Below are 16,720 nucleotides of genomic sequence, written 5' to 3'. Positions count from 1 at the left end.
ATGATACAGGGACCGGGTGGAAAGAGGGGCCGTCACACGGTGAACCAGGTACTGGTGGAATAGATGAAACATCAATTCCCATTGATAATAAATCCCGATACTTTGCGGGTACCGATGATGAACCAGTAAAAGATACCGTTGGTGGATCCAAATCCGAACCCGAATCAGACATGCATGCATTCAGAAATCTGTTAACCGAAGGGGTTGGCGGGGGTGGGCGTAGCACCAAATCACTCCGTTTTAGTAAACCGGGAATAGATGACAGACTAATTAATACAAATCTGACTAGTTCTTTGAGATTCCAAACGAAATTAGTCAATATTCAGGGAATTTATTTGAGATCCCGCATATCGGTCGCAGAATTGTTTGAGAAGTATCTTCTACTAGTAGCGGGATTATTTCGAAGAGTCAATAGAGCTTTTGCTCATTATCTCGACAATTTTGCTAGATTTCGGGTGCAACTGGTGAAAGTGACGAATCAAGTTGGTGGGGTTCATGGGGATGCAAACCACCCAATTCTAGCTATTTCCGGAATTAGGGAGGGAATACCGCGAGTTATCGATAATCAATCTATAGGATTACCGTCTCAGGCGCACATTCACGACATTCTGTGGCATGTAAGCATGAAAAACAACCTGGATTTGGATTCTTTGATGGAAATTGCGGAAGATAGCAAGGATGCGGGGTATCTCGATAACCGGAAGGGATGTAAGGATAATGAGAATCTGGATGATGCTTCGGAAGATTGGAATTATCCGCGCGGTGATCATGGTTGTTATCCGAAAGGGGGAGGGGAAACCCCAGAATTTTTTGATGGCGGTAAACATGACGGGGGAAAGAGCGATTCCGTGGGATGTCCCGATGACAGAACTGGCGGGATTGTACGTGGGTATGGTATCGATGAACATATTAATAATTTTGCTACGATGCGGGGACTTTCCAAACAACTTTGGGAATTGAATGCAAATGATTTGGGGAGTTTGTTAGGCTGTCCCGACAAGTACAACCTGTCATTGGAGTTATGGCAAAAAATTGCACCGAAGAGATGGAGATCGGACATCGAAAATTTATATGGATTCAGAAGCATCGGGGGAAGTTTTCTCGCCGAGCATGAATATGTATTTCGTGATAGACAAAACGATTATTCCATATATACTGAAACCCCTTTCCTCAGAGATCGAGTGAGAAATATCAATAAACGTCGTAAATACAGTTATTTGTTACATAGTTTTATTGATTCCTCACGAGATGTAGATATACAAAAATTTCCGGCGGGGTGGAATGCGGCGATAAGGGAAACTCGTTTAGGGAATCGTATCAGAGAACTTATTGCAGGGAAGGGAATTTCTCATCCACGAATACTTGATCCGGAACGTGAGTTGAATCCGAAATCCGATTTGGTGTTGTGGGTAATTCCGGATCCCGCGGAAGCAAAGGATGTATACGAAACAAGATCGAAATTTGTACCTGGGACTTCTATTTTGTGGGAGAGGGTTCCCGCTACCCCAAATGAAAGATTTCAGAGATTAGGCACGGATTACGGGTTACAGGAAGAAGAGATTGATTCGGATGAAATACTTCTAAGAGAGAGGGGGAGTCACTATTATATTTTTCAATGGAAATGGGAATCCGAAGCATTAGAAAGAGAATTATAAAGACTGAGGGATTTGATATCTCTCATCAACGTATTAGAAAATGAGCAGGATCTTACTTCCTTCTGTGTCAATATGGGTATAGATTGCGATTTGTTGAATCTTTTTCTCAACGAAGAGAAACGCGAGATTCTAGATGATTTGTTTGTTATTTCAGCCCATCGTTTACCGCGAATATTCGATGATTAGATTCTCATGTATAAAATGGTTAGTATCCCACTGAAATTTCGAAACAGATTCAAAAGAAGATTGAATAGAAATATATTTGGCGGGTGCATGCTGCGTTTGTCACTCATCAATGGGGAGAGGAATAGGAATCGCTCCTATCTCCATAACATCGAAGATCTCCTGCTTCCGAGACATCGTCGCAAATCGCGATTTCTCAGATCCCTATTGATTTTGAGCTCCGTGAAATCCGAAAGGGACCCTTTGGGCTACCCTTCTGGAGTGGAATGGATGAACAAGAGTGAAGAGTCTAGCGACCTGAGTGGGACTCAGAAAATCAAACGTTTCCTTTGGCCCAGTTATCGCTTAGAAGAATTAGCTTGTATGAACAGATTCCGCTTCGACACAAATAATGGAAGTCGATTTGCCACGCCCAGAATACGCATGTATCCCATTATTTGAGACGGGGGGGAGAATACGTAGATTCGACAATTTGCTCGACTAATATTACTAACATCTTGGTAATCTCAATCAAGTGTGTGATAGAAGGAGGGGCAGATACCTACCTTACTTATCAGATGCGGAGCTGTAACTACTCGTTGGTGGGAAACAAATTCCCACCGATAACCGAATCTATTGAGTGACGATTTCCCCGATTATAGGAGTATTCATCTCCCTCGCTCGGACCAATACTACCCGAATTAGTAGGCAAATCCTATACAATGAATTCGATAAACAATTATTATTACTACTATTACGGATAAGGCTATATCTACCAATTCGACGTTGATTTGTGAGAAAGGGGATACAGGGTCTGCTGAGTCTCAAATATGCTACTTGACCGATCAAGTCTCGAAACTCACTTCTCATTTGAAATCACATTCCAAGGATTACTCCTCTCAGAGGGGTTTGTGGAAATTATTGGGAAGACGCAAGCGTCTCTTAATTCATTCATCCAAAAAGGATCCGACTTTATACGATAACATAATAAGCAACTTGGGTATTCGGAGATTGAAGAGACGCCGATTCCAATTTATAGAAATCCAGTTCTACCGAAGCTAGGGTCTGCAAAAATTACCAGGAACATAATTCATGGGTATACCTCCTACGAAAGTGGATCCAGTTATAGTGAGTATGGGTCCCCACCACCCGTCGATGCACGGTGTCCTTCGACTTATTGTTACTCCAGACGGTGAAAATGTCGTTGGTTGTGAACCAATACTTGGCTATTTACATAGAGGGATGGAAAAAATTGCTGAAAACCGGACGATTCTGCAGTATCTTCCCCACGTGACGAGATGGGATTATTTAGCCACCATGTTTACCGAGGCAATAACAGTGAATGCGCCGGAGAAGTTGGCAAATATTCAAATACCGAGAAGAGCTAGTTACATACGAGTTATTATGCTCGAGCTAAGTCGAATAGCTCCCCACCCGTCATGGCTCGGACCTTTTCTGGCGGATGTCGGTGCACAAACCCCTTTTTTCTACACATTTCGAGAAAGGGAAATGATTTATGATTTACTTGAGTCTGCTACGGGTATGTGAATGACGCATAATTATTTCCGCGTCGGGGGAGTAGCGGTAGATTCACCATATGGGTGGCTAGATAAATGTTTGGATTCCTGCCACTATTGCCTCTCAAAAGTCGATGAATATGAACGACTTATCACAAATAATCCTATATTTCTGAAACGAGTGGAGGGGATAGGTGTCACTGGTAGGGAAGAAGCTATAGATCGGGGCTTATCCGGACCCATGTTGCGAGCCTCGGGGATTCAATGGGATCTTCGCAAGGTGGATCACTACGAATGTTATGACGAATCGGATTGGCGGATCCAATGGCAAACAGGAGGAGATTCATTGGCCCGTTATTTGGTACGAATCGGCGAGATGAGAGAATCCATAAGAATAATTCAACAGGCCTCGAGACTCCTTCCGGGAGGTCCATATGAAAATTTGGAATCTCGACGCCTTAGTCAGCAACGAAAGGAAATGGGATGGAATGATTTTGACTATCAATTTGTCGGTAAGAAATCCTCTCCCACTTTCAAATTACCTGAGCAGGAGCATTACGTAAGGGTGGAAGCTCCCAAAGGGGAATTAGGGATATTTCTGATTGGAGATGATAGTGTTTCTCCCCGGAGACGGAAGATTCGTCCGCCTGGCTTCATAAATCTGCAAATTCTCTCTCAATTGGTAGAAGGAATGAAACTAGCCGATATTACGACAATATTAGGTAGTATAGATATCATCATGGGGGAGGTTGATCGCCGAAACGGCAATTGGTACAAAAAATTTCGAGGAACGCGTGATTGACTTATTTCACAAATTGGGAGTTTCGAGAGATTCTTCCGAATTGATTTGGATTCTGATTTCCATTCCCACCCTTATCGTAGGAATTACAGTAGGAGTATTAGTTATCGTACGGCTCGAGTGAAAGGTATCTGCGGGGGTACAACAGCGTATCGGACCTGAATATGCAGGTCCTTTGGGAATTATCCAATCCCTGGCCGATGGAGTCAAGCTCCTACTGAAGGAAGATATTGTTCCAGCCAGGGGCGATACTTGGCTATTCAATATTGGACCAGCTGTGGTAGTCATACCAGTCTTTATAAGCCACTTGGTGATACCCTTCGGGCAGCACATTATTCTAGCTGATCTGAGTATAGGTGCTTTCTCTTGGATCGCCATCTCAAGTATCGTTCCCCTAGGGCTACTTATGGCAGGATATGGTTCAAATAATAAATATTCCCCTCCAGGTGGTCTTAGAGCTGCTGCTCAATCAATTAGTTACGAAATACCCCCAGCCCCATGTGTACTATCCATATCCCCACGTGCGACTCGCTGAATAAGATTGATGGGAAGAGGGTTATTCCGATATAGAGATTCGGAATGAAGAATCTTTCACTGATTTGACAGAACAACTGGATAGTCATCTGGGTGAGATCGAACAGCGTCTTGCAGCGAGTGAATCGAGTCCCATCCCCCATGTACGGGAGTGAAAGCATGTCCGAGCAGTAAACACTGTTTGCCCCCAGGTACGGGATAGATTTACAGGGCCTGAAGCGGGGACAAGAAGGGACTGAACCTCTTTTCCGGGATTGAGCGGGAGTGGATGGTCAGGAACACTAATATACACAAGAGATTTGTGAGAAGGGTGGAGAAAAAAGTTGCATAATAAAATCTCTTTTCTCTTTAATTGGATAAAGACTTAGCCTCGGTAGGGATGACTAGGTAGTACATCTTGAAAATCCCAATCCCGAGTATATTCCTATCTACTTAGATTATGACTATCCGGAACGAAGTAATCCTTTCAACGGTTTGATTTTTCTGCCCCTGGCGGAAAAAATTATTGATATATGCGAGTATCTCCTTTACGTAGTAGTCTCAAGAGGATTGGGATCATAGGAATCCTCAGGCTAATCCTCTTCTCGGCTGAAATAAAGATAGGTAGGGATCCATCTATGTGGAGATATAAAAGAAGTATCGGTAAATCCCATTCCACCGAGAAACGGTGGAAGATTCCGAATTATATCAAAAAATAACTGAAAAGGTTGAGATGGATTCAGAAGCTATCACTCCCTGTAGCAAACAGAATCCCATTGGTTGAGATTGGGACGCTCCTCAGGGGGGTGTCGCGCAAAGGAAGTGATTAACTACCAATCCCCCTCTCGGGTGACTTATGGGGAGCCGTATGAAATCCCAATTTCATGTACGGTTTCGAATCAGAGGTGGTAATAGCAATTGTACCGTCGACTATAATTATCTGATAGCTTAAGTACGGTTGACATAGTTGAAACACAATCTAAGTATGGTTTTCTGGGATGGAATCTGCGGCGTCAACCTATAGGCTTTATAGCTTTCTTCATATCCCCATCGGCAGAATGTGAAAGGTTGCCATTTGATCTACCAGAGGCGGAGGAGGAACTGGTAGCGGGTTATCAAACCGAATATTCAGGTATAAAATCTGGTTCATTCTATGTTGGTTCTTACCCAAATTCATTGGTTTCCTCGTCGTTTGTAACAGTCCTTTATCCGGGTGGATGGGATTCACCAATTCCATTTCTTCAAGAATTAGGGCAAATTTTTCCCTTTCGGACTCTCAGCAGTGAATCCTTTGATGTATTCGATGCAGTAACAGGTGTCATTACCACATCAGCCAAGTCTTATCTATTCCTATTCATTTCTATCGCAACGAGATGGACATTACCTAGAGTCAGAATAGACCAATTACTAGATCTCGGCTGGAAATCTCTTCTGCCCGTTGCTCCGGGAAATCCGTTGCTGACAGCTTCGTTTCGACTACCATCTCTAAAATGAGATATTCCCCTCATAGTTTACATCAATGTCACCCCGATTTTAATCTATCCAATCTCTAGAAACTAAGGAACTCCCCCAGGATTATCTATCACATGTTTCCCACGGTAACTGGATTCCAGGATTATAGTCAACGAGCAATACGAGCTGCGAGGTATACTGGTCAAGGTTTTGCGGTTACTCTAGACCATCTGAATCGTTTACCTGTGACTATCCAATACCCCTACGAGAAACTTATATCATCCGAACGATTCCGTGGACGAATTCATTTTGAATTTGACAAATGCATTGCTTGTGAGGTACGTGTCCGAGTATGTCTGATTAACCTGCCTGTCGTCGACCGGAGATTGATAAGAAGCATCAGAAAAAAACGATTAAGAAGTTATAGCATTGATTTCGGAGTTCGTATCTTCTGTGGGAATTGTGTCGAATACCGCCTAACAAATTGCTTGTCAATGACTGAGGAGTATGAACCCTCGACTTATGATCGTCACGAATCAAATTATGATCAAATGGCTCCGGGACGTTTGCCCCTCTCTGTCTCCCAGGATTCCGCAATTCAAGTAGTTCCAACTCTGAGTTATTCATCTGGGGGAGTCACGAAAGGAGATCCCAATAATCGAACTGTCACTCGTGGTGTCAATTGAATCTCCGTCTGAAGTTTGGAAGATAGACCGACTCCCTGGTTAGAAAAAATAGTAAGTCGGAGATGATTCAATATCGAGATATCTCTGCTATGCAGAGATATCCCTCCTTCAATTATTTCTACCAATAGGGGGGGGTGTGTCTACATAAGTAGGTCACACACATACACGTCGTTATTGAATAGTAATATAGTGAGATGGGAGAATCAAAATAACTGGGCATAATGAATCTACCTGAATCAATTTATGAATCTGTCTTGATACTAATCGAATTAGGTATTCTACTGGGAAGTGTAGGAGTGGTATTATCTGCTAATATAGTTTATTCCGCCTCTTCATCGGGACTGGTGTTTATCTGTATATCTCTCCCATATCTCGTACCGAATGCCGATTCTGTAGCTGCCGCACAATCGCCTATCTATGTAGGAGCTATAAATGTTTCGATCGTGTCTGCCGTAACGGTTATTGACGAACCAGTAGATTCCAATTCAACCATTTCCTGGAATATGGGAGATACTATTGCCTTAGGAGCTTGTACGGGTCTATCTATCTTATCAACCACTACAATTCGAGATACGAAATGGTCTGATATAAATCCAATCGACCCATCGAGGGATGTTGTGGGGGGAGTCTCAAAAAACAACATCCAGCGAATTGGATACCAATTGTTAACACAATTTCTGGTTCCATTCGAACTCCTTTCTATCCTCCTCCTAGTGGCTTCAGTAGGGGCGATTACAATGGCTCGTGGTGAAGGAATAACCAGACCCGACGAAGAACCTGCTTCGTCGTCTGGAGATGACTCCCCATCTTTCTAATTAATTACAACTTCTCGTAAACTCATCTCGTAGGTTAACCAATTAAGTTTCCGGGGGGTTAATACATCATGCTCGAACATGGACTGATTCTAGGTGCTTATCCCTATCGCGTTGGCTTTTCCGGATCAATCACGAGTCGAAACATGATTAGGGCACTGATGTGTCTTGAGCTGATTCTGAATGCCATTAATATAAATCTCGTAGCATTCTCCAATTTCTTTGACAATGAACAAATGAAGGGGGAAATCTTTTCAATATCCGTAATAGCCGTTGCAGCTGCCGAAGCTGCTATTGGGTTATCCATTGCTTCGGTCATCCAGCGTAATAGAAGATCGACTCGTATCGATCAATTTGATTTGTTAAAATGGTAATTGATTCGTCGATGACGCTATTTATTTGGGCGAATCGCTATTCAATGCAGGTGTATCACATCCAGCTGGTAATGCTGTCGTTTTCCCCCTAACAATTGCATTTCATTCCGAAAAATTATGTCATACCTATCTGAATCCCTACCTATCCCGTTCCTTAAAATTGTCTTGTACCGTCCCTCCCCATATTGCAGAACCCATTCATTTCACGAGGATGATGGGAGAGTTCCACCCACGGAGTGTCTATGTAGGTAGATGCGGAAAAACCAAATCAATACAAATCTTAGATTTGATTGAATGGAAAATAAGGGGTAGGGGGCAGGGGGGAGGGTAGGTACACCACAACAACCCCAACAGGAGAATATCTTTGACACGTCAATCCAATAGGAGTGAACAAATTCGACGGCACATTCAGTAAAGATCTATGACACATGTATTGGTTGCACCTAATGCGTAAGAGCCTGTCTGACAGATGCATTGGAAACGATCCCCCGGGATGGGTGTAAAGCCAATCAAATTGCTTCTGCTCCTAGAACAGAAGACTGTGTAGGTTGTAAGAGACGTGAATCCGCTTGTCCAACAGATTCCTCGAGTGTACGCGTCTATCCGGGAGCTGAGACGACTCGTAGTATGGGTCTAGCTTATTGATTCATCGGTCAAGAAAGAGATTCAAGAATCGAATCGTTTTCTTTCCAACTCATACTCAAAGATTCATACTCAATTCTATTGAGTATGAGTTGGGGTATTAAGATTCCCCCCCCCCTCCCCCCCGCTAAAATATTTTTCCATCCACGATGAGTAACGTACCCTGGTTAACCACAATTGTTCTTTTTCCGATTCTGGCGGGTTCGCTATTTCCAATGCTTCCCTCCAATGGGAATAAGATCGTTCGGTGGTATACCCCAGGCATTTGTATATCGGAATTTCTACTAATCATTTATATCTTTCATTGTCACTTCCATATCGATGATCAATGCATTCAATTGGTGGAGGATTCTAGTTGGATAAATTCAATCAATTCCCATCGGAGTTCAGGTATTGATGGACTCTCCATGGGTCTCATTCTACTGACAGGATTTGTCACTACTTCGGCAACCTCAGCAGCTTGGCTAGTTACGCGGAATACACGTCTATTCTATTTCTTGATGTTGGCCATGTATAGCGGCCAAATAGGACTGTTTGCTTCTCGAGACATTTCGCTTTCCTCTCCTATGTGGGAGTTGGAATTAATCCCAATCTACCTACTTTTATGTATGTGGGGTGGGAAGAGACGTCTATACTCAGCCACGAAGTCTATTCTATACACAGCTGGTGGTTCTATCTTTCTCCTAATAGGAGCCCTAACTATGGGTTTCTACGGGACCCAGGAACCCTCCTTCAATATCCGAGATTTGGCAAGCAGATCACATCCTATATCACTAGAAGTGCTTTCTTATCTAGGATTCTTCGTGGCGTATGCCGTGAAACTGCCAATATTCCCTTTTCATACTTGGTTGCCAGACACTCATGGGGAAGCACATTACAGCACATGTATGTTGCTGGCTGGGGTATTACTAAAAATGGGAGGGTATGGATTGATTCGAATTAATATGGAATTATTACCTCATGCTCATTCCATACCTGCTTCGTGGTTGGTGCTATTCGGATCAGTCCAAATTGTTTATGCATCCCTGATTCCGCCGGGTCAGCGTAACCTTAAGAGGAGAATAGCGTATTCATCAATTTCCCATATGGGTTTTGTAACAATTGGAATTGGATCCGTGACAGATACGGGTCTTAATGGAGCTGTGTTACAAATGATTTCCCATGGGTTAATAGGTGCCGCTCTATTTTACCTTGCAGGGACTTGTTACGATAGGACACGTACCCTTTATCTCGATCAATTAGGGGGGATGGCTACCCCAATGCCCAGGATATTTACTATGTTTAGTATCTTCTCAATGGCATCCCTTGCATTACCCGGGATGAGTGGGTTTGTATCGGAATTGATGGTATTTCCAGGAATAGTGACTAATCAGCATTATTCATCTATATCTAAGTTATCGGTTGTAGTAGTCGAAGCGATTGGTACAGTATTAACTCCCATTTATTTGTTATCTATGTTACGTCGAATATTCTACGGATACAGAATATCCAACTATTCGGATCCATATTCAGTTGATTCCGGACCGCGGGAAATATTCATATCGATTTGTCTCTCTTTACCAATCCTCGGTATCGGTCTGTATCCAGACATGGTTGCATCTCTACGGAATCACAAAATACTATCTATCCTGGTTCCGTACTCTTTTATGGGATAGTAGAGGGGCAATAAAACGCAGTATCGTTTGGATCGGTAGTCGAACATATCTATTCAATGAGGATTACTCTTGGAAGCGGTTCTGGTATTAATTCCTATAAGGGAAGGCAGTGGGAATCCATGCCGCTGGCGACGTAATTGCATGAATGTCTGGGTGAGGAATCCACAGCGCGATTCCTCATGCAGACTCTGATTCAAATCACGAATTGATTACATGTAACACTTCAAGCATCTGACGAGGTAACATTTTTTGTTATCTCTCCCCCCGATCGAATTAGCGGTCTTCTACCTAATTATTAAGTAAGCCACCCGTGATTATGTAAACCGATTCCTGGTGGATTAACCCCTGAGAAACAAATCCAAGCAATGAAGAATCCTGTAGATGCTACAATAGCAGGCCCTTCCCCCTGCCAACCACTAGTTATTCTGGTATGGAGATGAATAGCATATATCAGCCGAGTCACTAATGCCCAGGTTTCCTTAGGGTCCCGGCTCCAGTAGGATCCCCACGCTTCATTAGCCCACACTGCTCCAGAGAGAATACCAACAGTCAGTAGAGGAAACCCTAAGCTGATGATTCGATAACTCCATCGGTCCAATTGGTGGATCAATCGGCACCTACGTGAATTCAAGGATAGTCGATGAAAACTGTTTCTCGGATTACTTCCTGCCTGCTCGTAGCAGTGTATATCCACTCCCGGAGAGGGGGTCCAGGTAGGAAATTCTTGATTTGGACCGGGGATAGAAAATTGTTCTGCGTCATAGGTGGCAATCGGTGGAGATGTTGCTGATGGAGATCCACATAACGAAGTCACATGGCTTAGTGGCATCATACTTACATGCGTCATTAACCGATGAGGTTGCAGAGCAGGTACTAGCGGTGTGGATTGTTGCATTTCCTCAGGAAGACCCAGAGTTGCGAATCCATGGGTCGACATGGCACCTGGTGCCGTGACTGCACCTGACCATTCGTTCCGACTCCTAATTCTCATAATTACATGCATTGGGGAGAAGCTCCGTGAAAGAAACATAGATGATTCATGTAGATTGCTCGGTGGTAGATGTTTGGGTTGAATCCGACGAATCGTCGTAAATCCCGTTATACAGATGAAAGCAATTGTCATACCTCCAACGCTCAAACTAATGAGTCTCTTGAGCTTGCGAGCCAGCCCCATCCGGTGAAACAGAGTGACGGAAAGAAGCGTAAGAAAAGAAATGTGAGCGAATATGTGCTCTATATCGGTGTGAATCGTAATGAGGAGAATCCAGTGAATTAGTGAGATTTTGGAGAGTATGTACCACCCACCCATTATTCCCAGGAGATTTCGGGTTTACCCCTTAAACGTCGAAACGGGGAGAATTCCCTATTCCTACTGCTTTTCCCAGTGGTTGTATCAGACACAGCCCTCGCCTGCAGGTTGAAATTAAATGCCGCTACTCGGATTCGAACCGAGATGCTCTAGCACTGCTTCCTAAGAGCAGCGTGTCTACCAATTTCACCATAGCGGCTCGCTACTCGTTATACTTATCGTAATTAATGATATCACATCTTCGGGTGAATCGTCAATCTTCCTGGGGGAGAGTACACACGCACAACAAGGGACCTTCCCTGTCTATAGTTGATTAGGTATACGGCGCTATACTTGTATAGGAATAACGGGATATGGCGTAGCTCGGTAGCGTGCCATCTTGGGGTGATGGAGGTCGCAGGTTCAAATCCTGCTATTCCGAATAAACGAGGTCGGAACATATTTTAAACGGAATAGAAGACGTTCCCGTTCCGGGAACGCAGATTTATCTCCCGATTCTCTTTGGGTGTTATCGACCCATACCCATTCGTAGTAGGGATAGAGATAAATCGATGATCGTGATCGAGACCCTTGTATCATAGGAAGGAAGAGAGGGATTGGGCTCCTTCTTCATGCACGTAACCCCCCCCCCCTCGTGGTTATTACCAACATTCATTGATACAACTCTGTTAGTATTTGGATTTTATTTACCGCACGGTACCGTCACGCAATAATATCAACATGTACCCGTACTACTTACTAGGGATCCAAATTCATCAATAAGTTCCCTGACAATCACTTATCTCGTCTTCCCCGTTCCAACAAACAAATAGTTCACTATCTATTCCGACCGACCCCACGTCCTATTGATACGGCAATTCCTGTTACAACCGGGGAGTACTACTGACCAGTTTCAGAAATTTTTTCATTTGTCACATAGTAAAAACTTCTCGACCGTCCAGTCAAAATGGATTTAGCTGGAGAAAAAGCTTTCGATGCTACTTCATTAGTTTGGGTCTTCCAAATATGATTGCGAATCTTCCTCCGCGACCTAGAAGTACGTTTTTTTGGAACTGCCATAATGAAATCTATCTATTCGGTTTTATCATCGAAATGAATGCGACGAGTATGTTGATACGTACGAGTAGAATCAATATAATGAGGGAGGGGGTGATTGCGTAGAATCATTAGAAGGGGAACAACTGGGGGAACTGGGTTTCCATTCTATGCAAAAGAATCCCAGCAAGAATCATTGACTTCTTTATGATAACAATTTGCTAACCAACCAACTCCTTTCCATTTAAGCAAATGGGATCTACTACAGATCGAACCAAATCCTGTCTGTATCCCGATTTCCTTCGCGTCTTCTTCTTAGAATGGATCTTCCGTATCACTTTCTTCCTCTCGAAACAGGGATGCAAGACGCGCCCCCTAGCAGTTGCGTTACTCAGCCGGGGATGTCCGAGATCAATTTTGGATCCGTGACAAACCAATGAAACTCGATATATCGACATTACCGTATTGGACTCTGATGCGTTGTGCCCAAGCAGAGCGAAGTGACGAACATCATAGAATCTCCCCGGTTCTACTCGGAGTTGTTTTCCTCCAGTATCAATTGCTGCATGTCTATCCGTAATAGTCTTGTCGTGTGAAAAATAACCCAAAACAACTCAATCGGTTTGGGGTCAAAAAATGGAACCTAGATAAGTATCTCCGACACATTTGATTCCTGTCAAGTCTCGACGCCGGGCTCGCACCAGAACGAGAAACAAATGGATTATTCGGTTTGATACGCGTGATCTCACCTGTCCATATATATTCCATTCTTCGACGCTCCATATATCTGACAACTATTGACAGAAAGAGTTCCAACCCGGGTTAAATATGTTTATGGAATTATCTTATGAATGTGCTTGGATTGTCCCCTCACGCCCATTCGTAACCTCTGGTTTGATCGGATTGGCATCGTTTCTTTTTCCAAAAGCCACTAAGAGCCTTCGTCGTATACGTGCTATGCTCAGTGTTCTTTCATTAGCCGCAGCTATGTCCGTCTCTATCGCAACATTCTGGCAACAAGTTACTGGTCGCTCCACTTTTGAATACTCATGGTCATGGATTCCCAACGACGATATTTCTCCAAAGATAGGATTTTCAGTTGATTCACTTACTTCCATTACGTCGATATCAGTCACCACCATAGGTGTCTTGGTTATGATTTACAGTGATAGTCATATGCGTCACGACTAGGGATACGTAAGGTTTCCCGTCTATTTAAGTTTCTCCACTGCCTCCACGTCAGGATTAGTGTTCAGTCCCAATCCAATACAGATTCATGTTTTTCGGGAATTAGTAGGGATGTGCTCTTACTCGCCGATAGGTTTTTGGTTCGCACGACCAAGTGCTGCTAATGCCTGCCAAAAAGCTTTTGCAACTAATCGTACAGGAGATTTCGGATTATTATTGGGTATATTAGGTACGTATTGGATAACTGGTAGTTTCGAGATCCGCGAATCGTGTGATTGATTTAGTGAGTTGATTGATAACAACAGCGCCGGCTCCTCCCTTGCCAATACATGTGCTCCTCTACCATTTTTGGGTCCGGTATCTAAATCTGCACAATCCCCACTCCACGTATGGTTGCCCGATGCAACGGAAGGACCCACACCTATTTCGGCTCTTATACACGCCGCTACTATGGTAGCTGCGGGAATTTTTTTTGTAGCTCGAATGCTTGAATTGTTTGAAACCTTACCTCTAAGCATGAATGTTATCTCCTGGATAGGCGGAATAACGGCTCTACTGGGAGCGACGATAGCTCTTGCCCAGAAGGATATCAAGAAAGGTTTAGCTTATTCTACTATGTCTCAATTGGGCTACATGATGCTGGCTCTAGGTCTCGGTGCTTATAAACCTTCGTTGTTTCACCTCATTACACATGCCCATCCCAAAGCTTTGCTATTTCCCGGATCCGGTTCAGTAATTCATTCGATGGAAAGGGTTGTCGGATACTCTCCCAATAGAAGTCAAAATATGTCTCCCACGGGTGGTTCGCGAAAATATATGCCAATTACTGGAATCACTTTTCTTTCAGGTACTCTCTCTCTCTGTGGTATACCACCTCTAGCTCGTTTCCGGTCCAAAGATGAAATTATTGCAAAGAGTTGGCTACGTTCCTTTCCCCCCGGATGTATAGCCTCATTCACAGCAGTTCCAACTGCTTTCTACATGTTCCGCATCTATCTCCTCACGTTTGAGGGGAATCTACGCGCCGGTGGCGGTACCAATTCATCCCATTCCTCTATGAATAGTGTCATTCGGAGTAACACCAAAACGATAGCAACGAGTGGAGATGGGTATGATGTTCCTCCACCCCCGCGAGACGAAGGAGTCGATTCAGCAGGAGGTTATGACGGGGAAGATTCAGTCGATAGAAAAGTTTCTGCAGAGTCCAATATTCGTTCTGAGTCTCTATATCCTAAGGAATCAGACGTTTCGATGGTATTGCCTTCAGTAGTACTGTCGATACCAACTTCGTTGGTTGGATCAATAGGAGTCAATCTCGCTGGAGGAGAAACTGGTCCCGATTTGCTATCCGAGTGGTTAACTCCCCTTGCAGGCTTTTCAGAGGACAACAACAATCCCGAAAATTTGGTACAATTGCTAATAGATTCAGCAGGTTCGGTTGGTCTATCACTAGCCGGAATATCTATCTCCTACGTGATTTATGGACCGATATCCTCTCACACACAACCTTGCGGTGATATTGATCCTTTTGCCAAACAATCTATGGGTTCATTTAACCGTCTCATTGGGGACTGGTCACACAACCGGGGTTACATCGATCATTACTACGATATCCTTCTAGTGAGAGGATTCGATTCCTGGGTGAGTTAACTCTTCTTTTCGACCAATGGGTAATTGACGGAATTATTAATGGCACCGGTATTTTGAGTTCCATAGGTGGAGAAAGCGCAAGATATGGGGAGGGCGGGAGAGTATCTTCTTATTCATTCGGATTGATGATTGGTATTATTCTACTGCTAACTGCCTTCGTTTCTCTTGTCTCCTAAGAGTTTTTTTCTTCTCCTTTCCAAGATATTCCTTATACCTCTATAAGTATCCTGTGACTATTCTACTATGTTTTCCGGAAAAGGAGAAATAGAAACTAGTGATTGGTGATCGATCGATATGCATCTTGGGGTTGGGGGGGGGGCGATCAATCACGACCAAGATCAACCATGACCGAGATCTTCCACACCAGCCCCCCCCCCGATTCGTAGGCTCTATCCGAGAAGGCAAAAGGGATTGCTATCATTACTGCTTCTTCCTATAATGAGAGTTAGGGTGTACGCGAGGTTCATGAAGTCTCGAAGAAAGCTTTGGGTCTTCGAGTGGTTAACGTCTTGCAGATCAAGGGGCGGCTCAAGGAACAAGAGTCTCTGGAAGTATATGGGATTGAATCATCTGCCACTTTCCTCGGTAGCTCAGCGGTAGAGCGGTCGGCTGTTAACCGATTGGTCGTAGGTTCAAATCCCACCCGGGGAGATTCATCCATTTCCAGTAGGATAGAAGATAGTCTAGATGATGTACCTCCCTTCAATAGGGATAATACTTCACTTACGTCAGGGGAGGGGGAGGTACCTCCTCATAATATATATCGTAGAAACCGATAGTATCTTTGAAGATTTACATTATCCACATTCGAGATTCTCAGTAATGAGGTAGTTCTCCCACACCCGTATGCCGAATCGGGACTATAACCATATAGTCGATCAACCGATAGAGGATTCAATATCATGCCTATTTTAAGCTCTAATAATGGATAGAAGACTCCATACCCTCCCTTCTCTTGGCCAATCTAATGCTTCTAAGGATCCGAGTCTAGCGTCGCTTCTTCGAGAATCCCTACTCCAGAGTACTGAATGGTTGGGATAAGCAAATCAATCAATCTTTGTTTTGTCCTCGTCGGAGTCTAGATGTATCGAAGGCTTCTACTCGCTCGACTTGTTACTAGATTGTAAAACCGGAGATTCCACCCCCGGGAATTCTTCCCGATGGGGTTCCCCCCACAGGGGGGGATGTTCTGTCGGTGTGGATCCGTGACAATACCCCGTTCCGGAGTCCCAATCGGGACTATTCCCAACGGGGAATTCAACTCGAGGGGG

This window comes from Dipteris shenzhenensis, unplaced genomic scaffold (assembly GCF_047967505.1).
Source record: "Dipteris shenzhenensis isolate YYH24624 ecotype China unplaced genomic scaffold, Dip_SZ_1.0 scaf0508, whole genome shotgun sequence".
Lineage (NCBI taxonomy): Eukaryota > Viridiplantae > Streptophyta > Polypodiopsida > Gleicheniales > Dipteridaceae > Dipteris > Dipteris shenzhenensis.
This window is presented reverse-complemented; position numbering follows the sequence as displayed.